The 10,557-nt window shown below is 37.3% G+C and overlaps 1 non-coding gene across 1 annotated transcript; it reads left to right on the top strand.

Annotated features, from left to right (window-relative positions):
- Window positions 1–1,809: 1,809 nt before the first annotated feature.
- Window positions 1,810–1,919, top strand: LOC150099118 (U6 spliceosomal RNA). The gene has a single exon (XR_016549435.1). It is a non-coding gene; the product is annotated as a U6 spliceosomal RNA (small nuclear RNA).
- Window positions 1,920–10,557: the final 8,638 nt, after the last annotated feature.

Here is a 10,557-nt window from a genome sequence, read left to right as displayed (position 1 = left end):
GGCAACTCCAAGGAGTCCTTAGACTCATCGAGGGAGGCCCTGAACATCATATCAAGTACGACCTTTCAGCATTCGCACAGTATCTATCATACTTTTCTTTGAATTCATTTAGTCATGGCACCCACAATAAACTCTGGCAGCTTATTCCACTCATTCACCACTCTTCAAGTAAAAAACCTAGTTCTAACACACTTGCTAACTACACTCTTGCTCAGTTTCCATGGATGGCCCTAGTTTTCCCATCACCAGACTTGTTCTGAAAAATTTCCTTGGAATTAATCTTGTAAAAACCCTTCAGTAATTTGAATGTCTCAATCATATCACCCCTTTACCAACTGTCAACCAATTTCTGTAACCCACAGATCTTATCCTTGTAAAGTTCATTCCATAGACCAGCTATCATCTTGGTCACTCACTTCTGGATCCTCTCTACCTTCTCCCCTCTCATCTGATCCTACCACAAACCAAATCAAAAATATTAATAAATCAATTGATGACATCTCCAGTTGGGATGAAGAATTAAAGAAAAGTTTTAAAATCTTTTATGCTCATCCACCCAGATTATATGGTATACCTAGGATCCATGAGCCTGGTGTTCCATTAAGACCTATAGTAGATTACATTAGATTCCCTGAATACTTGTCTGTGTCAGGTTATGTTAGGTTAAATTCTCATATAATTCCCTGGACCGCACACTCTCTTACAAGCAACACCTGACAAATGTTTCTGCTAAGTTAAGAACCCGTAACAACATAATACAAAAACTAATAGTCATGACATGAGGAGCAACAGCTGATAATCTGCGGATTACATCTCTTGGTCTAGTTTTCTCTGTTGCCGAATATTGCTCATCAATGTGGCTAAATAGCACACATGTTTAACTTGTTGATAACCAACTAAATAATACAATGAGACTGATTTATGGCAGAAATAAATCAATGCCCACACACTGACTTCCAGCTCTTAGCAATATTGTTCCACCGAATCTGCACAGGACTAAGGTTCTCTTACAGGAGTATAAGAAAATCTTGGAGAACACAGCCCTACCAATACATTTAGATCTCCCAGACTTAAGTGTATGACGATTGAGATCAAGACATCCACCAATACAATTGCCCAACTACTACTACAATCTAACTTTGACCTGAAGCAAAAGTGGCAAGAACAGTGTGAGAGCCAGACAGATGACATCACAAAATTTTCTCTCAAAGAATTACAAGAAAGTTTTGATGCTTGCTCACACCTCCCACGAAAATCCTGGACTCAGAATATGACTGGTCATGGTGTATGTGCAGACTTGCTTTTAAAATGGGGTAAACGACCATCCTCACATTGTGATTGTGGATCTCGAAGACAAACTGTGGACCATATTGTGACTCAGTGTTATCTCAGAGCATATTCAGGAGACAAATTGGACTTTTTAAGTGTCACACCCGAAGCTATGAACTATTTGACCAATATGGATGTAACCTTTTAATTTTATTGGTTTTTAAAATGACTTTTAATTTTATGTTTTTAAAGTGACAGTGTATTGTACTGCATGTTTTGTTATTTATGCCATACAAATAAATCAATCAATCAAGGGCATTCAGATATTGTCTTGAATCTCTTTTCACAAACAATATTTTTGACAGCTACTATTAATTTACTTAAACAAGATTTTCTTCTGAGCATTAACGACAAATTATATTGGCAGGTTAAAGGTACAGACATAGGTATTCCTCTCTCTCTCTCTCTCTTTCTCTCTCTCTCCTATACTTGCCAACTACTAAATGGAGCATTTTGAAGTTCATCTCCTTAAAGATATTTCTCCTAAACCTTTAACAGCACATATATTAAAAATAGAATAATACAGAGAATATTAGCATGGACCCTGAGCAAGGATGAATGCACAAAATCATGAAGCATTCCACATTTTTTGAGATTGACGTGGTTAGGAATGATGAAATGGGTAACATGAGTGTAGAAAATTAGAGAACAAGGGTGCAAATCAAACAGGGAAATGGGGAGACTCGGGTGGACAGAGAAACAGTGTTAAAAAGATTGTGCTCCAAGAGGATGTGAATGCATGTGTAGACATAAAGGGAAAGGGAGGATCTAGGATCAAGGGAAAACAGTTGGATTTTAAGAAGGTTCTGAGATAAATAAGGAGAAAAAGAAATGGCTTGAGTTAAGTATTGAGAAGTTCACATCTACTAAGTGGTATCACTGAAACTTGTTATAGATCAATGAATGAGCTGTTATGTTTGTATAACAGCTCATTAAACCAAGATATTATATTCTTGGTTTAATCCTTTATTCAAGTAAGAAAAACAAAGTTTGCATGTGAAGTAACGTCCTGACTGGGCAACTTGTATATAGAGGTAATATGGATGGTAGTGAGACGTATAATCAAATTAGCCAAGCAAATAAGAAAGGGTGATCATTATGGGCAATTTTAACTATGGATATATAGACTGAGATGATGAGAGAGCAACTGGAAGTAAAGGAAATAAGTTTCTTCAGTATTGAGAGTTAACTACCTGAGGCTGTATGTAACTGACTTCTGCATTACTTCAACCTTGGTATCACTTCTGGGTCTGGCTCCCACTGATGAGACCTCAATGAAGGTCAAAACTGGTCTGGGTAGTGACTCTTTCAATAACTCATAGCATTATACATGTCTGCAAGGATATGTGGAGCTATTTCTGCTATATGGAGCAGAAACCTGGACAATATCAAAATATTGTGAAAATAAACTAAAAGCCTTTGAGATGTGGATCCTCAGAAGAATTCTTAGATTCCCATGGATTGCCAAAAAAAACAAATTTAGAAATATTAGAGATGATTGGAGAAGATAGGAATCTGTTGAAATCCATTAAGAAAAGGAAAACCACCTGCCTTGGTCACATACTAAGTCATGAATCCCCTACAAAAAACACTTCTAGAAGGAATGATACAAGGAAAAAGAAGAAGAGGAAGACAAAGAACAGATTGGATGGTAAATATTAACAGCTGGACGTTTTTTGTCCTATGAAGAATGCAAAAGAGAAGCACAAAACCGTACATGGTGGAAGCTCATGGTAGTCAACCTCCTGGAAAGAGATGACATCTGACAAGACAAGGATATGTGCTTTGCGTTATAGGATACTAAGGCAAATGATGTGAAATTGTTAGCCTCTATATACGAGTTGTCCAGTCATGAAGCTACTTCACATACAAACTTTGTTTTGCTTAAACTTAGATAAAGGATTAAACCAAGAATATAATTTCTTGGCATCTTTAATTTATGGTATAGCCAAGTGGAAAAATTTTAACATTTGTATACAAATGTTAGAAGAAGAAACAAGGCAAATGAAATGGTTGCATCGATTGAGTTTGTCCACTCAAAAATTGTTAGAATAAATGAGACATTGTTGGATGAGGATGACATCCTGACAGGAATAGAAATGGAAGGGTATGATGTATTTTGTGAAGATAAAAAGCATAAAAAAAGGGAGGAGGAGGAGGAGGAGGAGGAGCTCTATTGATGATAGAAACAGAGTTATGTCCATAGCAGGTAGAGATGGAAAAGGGAAATAGTGGCCATGGTTTTGAGGGAATATGGTGTGAGATAGAGGTGAAGAGAATGAAATACTTAGGGAAGTTGTCCAAGGGAAGAAAGGTGAGTCATGAAGCGCAACAAGTGCCTGAAGAAATTACAGTCTGATGGAAGTCATATAACCTGCAGGAAATGCCTTAAGAATCTTCACTTTACATGTTCCGGAGTTTCCGAAACAACATGGCAATGCCAATCCAGTGCCAAATGAGAGGAATGGAAATGCTTAAACTGCAGAGAGAACAAAGAAACACAGCCACCCACGCACAACTGATTATGCCGGAGGCAGAATCGAATGATGAACTGAACAGACAAAAAAATACCAACGAGTCTTATAATTTGAATACCGTAAATTTATTGCTAGAAAAAGGTTTAGAAAATATAAAAGCGAGCTTAGTAGATCTAGTCCAAGAACTATTTGATAAATAGAATAAACAAATAAGAAAAAAATTAGCGAATATGAAGAGTTTGTTAAATTTAATAATACAACAGTCGAAGAAGTCTTACAAACGGTAAAAGACATTAAAACCAGCATTAACATACTAACTGACAGACAACACAAATTGATAAAAGAAACATCCAAACTCCATCAAGAATTTAATTCCCTAAAACTACAATACGAACTTTTAAATCAATAACCACATAAAGAAGACCTTGTCATAAACAAGTAGTTATAAACTACTCAGAAACTACTCAGAAACGTAGTTATAAAGTTAGGGCATGCAATTGACATCCCCCCCCCCCCCCTACAGCACAATGACATTCAGACCATAAATTGGATTCCCAGGAAGAACAAAAAACAAGCAAGGCTACAAGAGACAATCTCATAAAGCACAGCAGACTAAAAACAGTTGTCAAGGACTTAAACACAATGCAAGACAATACACCACCCTTTCTATCTGAGTATTTAACACCTTTCAATCAGAATCTGATGTACCAAGAAACAAAAGCAAAAACAGAAAAAATTATCAATTTTTGTGGATCAAAGACGGCAAGATACTCCTGAGAAAGTCACAGACTTTAAAGTCTATACAAATAAAAAGCTCGGAAGACATAGATAGGCTGCCAGAGTGATATAAAAGACTCCAATTTAGTTCAAAAAGAAGACCTCAACACAAAAAAAATGAATGTGAACCATCAGATAGATGTAATCACACCAGAATACAACAGAAATTGTACTTCCGACTCGCTTGATGCATGGAAACAACACACAGTACAAGCAAGAGGACTCTCATTCTTGCATATTAACATCAGAAGCATCCGAAAACATTGGTTATTGTTACAGGCTTATCTGAGGAATTACACCAGTATTATTGATATGTTGGTCCTAACAGAAATATCCATAACTAATGACGAAGCGACTGCTTTCCAAATTCCAGTCTTCCACAGATCATGCCGCCAAACAAAAAGAGGGGGTGGAATATTAATATTTATCGAACATAAATTAATAGCAAAAGAAACTGTCTATCAATTTGATCATGCTAAAACCCTTTGCCTCAAAATCACTAATACAACAAATAGACATCATCCAATAATACTAAATGCTATTTACAGGCCACCAAACTTAAACATGATAAAATCCTTCATGAACTCAATTGCTGGCTTTCATGCCAAGAAATATGCTCAACCAAATACCTAATGATAATCGGCGAAATAAACATATATATTGCAAACGAAAACCAGAACAACACTATACAATTCCTAGACACGCTATCCATATATAATCTAATACCAACAATAACATCATGTACTAGAGAAGAAATATTCGGGAATACTATCACTGCTTCCTGCCTAGATCATATAAACATCTGAGCACCACCAAACAGTTACACTGCACGAGTCATAAAGTTCAAAGTAGCAGCCCATTATTTCACCGCTCTAAACCTGCACACAAAGACAATATCCATGCAATGTCCCACAGAAGAAAAGCAACACAAAACAATAATATACAAAGCAGTAGTCAACCACGAAATAAGAAAAATCAAGTGGGAACACATGGCATCAGATTCAGCAGATATCTTATACAACAACATTAGACTCACACTGGAGAAAATATATAAGAAAGCTGCAGAGAAAGTCAGAATTCACTCAAAAACAACCCAAAATCCTTTGATAACACAAAACTTAATCATAGAAATACACAGAAATGACGCTTTATGGAAAGAATTAAAGCGATATGCAAATAACACAGCTTTAAAAACTGAATGTAGGATAACAAGGAATCGGCTTACAACACAAATAAGAAATGCAAAAAGAAACTGCTACAGAGACAAATTAACCTCTGCACAAAATAACATGAAACAAACTGCAATACATCAAAGGGAGGGGGAGTACTCTTGATGATAGAGAAAGCGTTATGTCCATACAAAGTAGAGATGCAAGACAGAAATAGTGCCAGTGGTTTTGAGGCAGTATGGTGTGAGATAGAGGTGAATGGAATCAAATACTTGGTTGAATGTTGTTATAGACCAGGTAATGTGGATGCTGGTGATAGTGAAATGTATAATCAAATTAGCCAAGCAAATAAGAAAAGGGTGATCATTATGGGTGATTTTAATTATGGCAATATAGACTGGACTGAGAGATAGCAACTGGAAGTAAAGAAAATGAGTTTCTTGAGTTTTTGAGGGATAACTACCTCAGACTGTATGTAACAGAGGGCACACAAGGATTAAGGGTCTTGGATTTGGTCATCTCATAAGAGGATGTAATTATAAATGAGGTGTCAAATCATCCACCAATTGGTGAGAGTGACCACAAGGTGATTACCTGGGTGGTTGCCAGCAGTGCGAGGACACCTGTGAGAAAAGGGTATATGTGGAACTACAAGGAGGGTGATTATGAAGAGCTCAGGAGACAGTTTGGAGGTGTACATGGAATGAGGAGTTAGCTGGAAAAGAGATCAGTGCGGCTTGGGGGAATTTCAAAAACTATCTAGTCGATGCAATGTCTAAATGTATTCCAAGGGTCAGAAGGTTAAATAAGTTAGGTGTGAGATGGATGAATAAAGATATTAAGCATGTGATACAGAGAAAAAGGGCATTGTGGAGGCAGCATAAGAGAAGTGGAAATAACCAATTTCATGAGGTCTACAAAGACCAGGCAAGGAGAGTGACTTGGTTGGTGAGAGTAGCTAAAGAGAGGTATGAACAGCAGTTAGCTAATGAAGCCAAAAAGAATCCTAGGGAGTTCTTTCGATATGTAGCCAGCAAAAGAAAGAATGATTATGGAAGGATAACTTTTATTGGAGAAAATGGTATAAAGACAGCTGATACAGAATATGTGGTGGAGATACTTAATGAGCAGTTCATAAAGATCTTTCAATCTCTTGAATGTGACTTTGTGGAGGGACTGAGAGCAGTTGATGATGGGGAGGAGAGACTGACTATAAGTGAGCAAAAGGTGTTTGGGGAGTTGAGTGAACTAGATGTAAATAAGGCTGTGCTACTTGATAATATATCACTGAGTATTCTGAAGGAAAGTGCCAGGGAGTTGACACCCGCCTTGACATATTTTTTTAATACGAGTCTTGCACTCGGTCAAGTTCCTAAGGAGTGGAAGGCGGGCAAGATTGTACCACTTCATAAAGGAGGTGATCGAACTGAAGCATCAAACTATGGGCCTATCTGTGTGTCAGGTGTTGGTTAAGTTGTTAGAGAAGCATGTGAGAACTAGGATCCAGAGTTGGGTTGACAACAATGGTATTATCTTTGATGGATCGCATGGATTTCTAAAGGGAAGTCATGTTTTAGTAATCTACTTACTTATTACAATTAAGTGACGGCTTCCTTGGACAGAGGGAGAAGGATACACAGTAATATACTTGGATTTTCCAAAGGGTTTTGATAGAGTACCTCGTGATAAGTTGACAGTCAAACTAGAGCAGATGGGGTTGGATATTAGATTAGTGCATTGAATTGGAAACTGGCTATGTGATAGGTATCAACAAGTTGTGTATGGGGATGTGATATCCAGGAAAAGGAAAGTCACTAGTGGAGTGCCTCAGGGGTCTGTTTTAGGGCCATTACTGTTTAACTTGTATATTAATGATATTGGCGAAGATTTGGATGGAGATATTCAGTTGTTTGCAGATGATGCAGAGTTGAGACGTGCCATAAAGAGTAGTGAAGATGTCGTGGCCTTGCAAGAAGACTTGAATAAATTGAGTGATTGCGTACGGAAATAGGGATGTGAGTTCAATGTTGCGAAATGTAAGGTTTTAAAATTTGGAAAACAAAGATGGGATGCAGAATTTATGCTTGGTGAAAATATATTGTTGTTGGTAGAGGAAATAAGAGATCTTGAGGTGATAGTGGATAAGGATCTAAAACTTAGGGGACACTTTGCCAAAATTGTGAAAACAACACAAAGCTTTGGGAATGAAGCGGAGGACACCAACGTGTAGAAGTAGGGAGATCCTTGTTCCATTGTATAAGGCTTTGATTAGGCCACACATGGACTATTGTGCCCAGATTTGGTCACCGGGTTTTCAGAAGGATGAAGAGATGTTGGAAATGGTCCAAAGGCGACTGACTAAGGTAGTTTTTGACCTGTGGAATGTTGAGTTTGTGGAAAGATTGAGAAGATGTAATTTGCAGAGTCTGGTGGAGAGGAGGAAGAGGGGTGATATGGTAGAGACTTACAAGTTGGTAAGGGGTTGTTATAAGATCAATGGTGGAGAAGTTCTACAGAGAATAGTGGGAGATCATGGGAGAACCAGAGGTCATCACTGGAAACTGTATAAAGAGGGTGTGAGTAGGGGAGTGAGAGGCAGGCTTTTTTCATGCAGAGTTGTGAATGATTGGAATGCCTTGCCTTAGTGTGTGGTGTCTGCAAGGAGTTTGATGTGTTGAAGACACGGTATAATGAGATGTGTGTGTGTGTGTGCTAAAGGGACCTCCCAGATGAGTCTTTGACTCCATGAGGTCTTGGGGTAATAATAATAAATAATAATAATAATAATAATAAACCTGGCACCTGATATACGAGATGCTAGATTGTGCTCCCAACACCACCACCTCAGAAACCATTAAACACAGCTTCATGAAAGACACAAAACCTATCCAACAACTAGCAAATGACTTTAACCAATACTTTGCAGACTCCATCCAAGAACTGCACGGAAATATTCCCCCCAACCACTAAATGTGATCCTCCACTTGGATCACAATGAAAACAGACTTTATGGTTTCCAACGATAAAAGAAGCAGAACTTCTCTCTGCAATATATCAAATCAAACCAAACAAAGGCCCAGGATGGGTATAAGACCTAAGGATATCAAGCAACATGCAACTAGCTTAGGTCCTATACTGCTAAAATTAATAAACAAAATATTTAAAACATGACAGATACCAATTAAGCTAACGACTGCCATAATCACACCCATAAACAAATATTGAAAAAGAAATTTAATCAGCAATTACAGACCCATAGCAACATTACCAATTACCAATCAAATTATGGAGCAGATCGTACTGAAGAAACTCACAGCATATACAGATACCTTTCATATTATTCCCAAAACACAATATGGTTTTCAGAAAAATAAGGGAACATCTCTTTTGGAAGACTTTACAGACATAATTAATACTGCCTTAGACAAAAACAAAATTGCCATGGTAGTCTTTATTGATCTAACTAAAGCATTTGATACACTCACACATCAAACATTGTAAGAAAAGCTGAGGTGTATTGGAATAAACGGGCCTCTGCACAGGTGGGTTACAAACTACCTCCAAAATAGAAAGCATATCACACGTATCGGGTCAAACCGAAGTAGTGAGCTAACAGTAACCTGTGGAGTTCCACAGAGAGCTGTACTCTCCCCAACTCTATTCGACATTTACATGCACGATATTAATCAGCTATCTCTCAAAGGTAAGATATTCCAATACGCAGATGATACAGCGATAATATCCATCCATAATAACACAAACATAGCCCAAACAAATATGCAACATGACATAAATCTGATCACAGACTGGCTCACAAAAAACTCCATACACCTAAACTCAGATGAGACAAAATTAATGATATTTAATGATATTCAGAAATCCACTTACTCGACCAGTTGATAACAAATATATAACTATTCAACATCCACTTTCCAACATAAAAAACACACAGAACAGTGAAACCACTATAATCACTCAGATTGAAACAATACGATACCTTGGAATTTACTTCGATGCAGATATGAATTGAAATAGCCACATAAACCATCTACACAACAAACTCTGAACAATAACTGGCAAACTCTACAGGTTAAAAGAAATAGTTGCCACACGCCTAAAAACTAATATACAAAGCACTATTCCAAAATATACTAAGATGCGCTATACCTACATATGCTTTCGGTGCACCCTACAAACTAAATAGGTTAATCTCGTTACAGTACAGAGTCATAAAACTGATCTATTGGGAACAAAGAGACAATAATGACTTTATATACACTGCAATGTCAGAACACAAAATACTGACAGCAAAACATTTATGTCACTATGCAGCTTTGCTAAAACATTATTTCGATGCCAACTACAGGACAGTCAGAAACACATATCTGAAAAGAGAAAAGCCTGAAAAGAGCTCTAAGGACATACTATGAACAAGAAACATGCACCCAAAATACATATACAAACTTAATGAAACACAGTAAATTTGTTCAGGCTTCCAGTTCAGCAACGCATCAATACATTCCATTTTATTGTATGTATGTGTGTGCGTGTGTGTGCACTCACACGCGGACGTAAATTTTTCAATCATGGATTTCGTAGCTCCCCAATACTGCAAAAAATCCAATAAATAATAACCGACTGGTGTCATCCTCAGATAAGCTTACATATAAGCTTTGAGGATGAAAGCAGAGAAATTACTTCTCATCCAAGATGTATCCTATGCAATCAAATGCATGTAATGTATGTATCACATGTAAACCAATATATGTCATGTCATGTCAATTACTTGCATTTGTTTACATATG

Source organism: Typopeltis vanoorti, chromosome 14 (assembly GCF_054136105.1).
Source record: "Typopeltis vanoorti isolate ZY-2024b chromosome 14, IOZ_Tvanoo_1.0, whole genome shotgun sequence".
NCBI lineage: Eukaryota > Metazoa > Arthropoda > Arachnida > Uropygi > Thelyphonidae > Typopeltis > Typopeltis vanoorti.
This window is presented reverse-complemented; position numbering and strand designations above follow the sequence as displayed.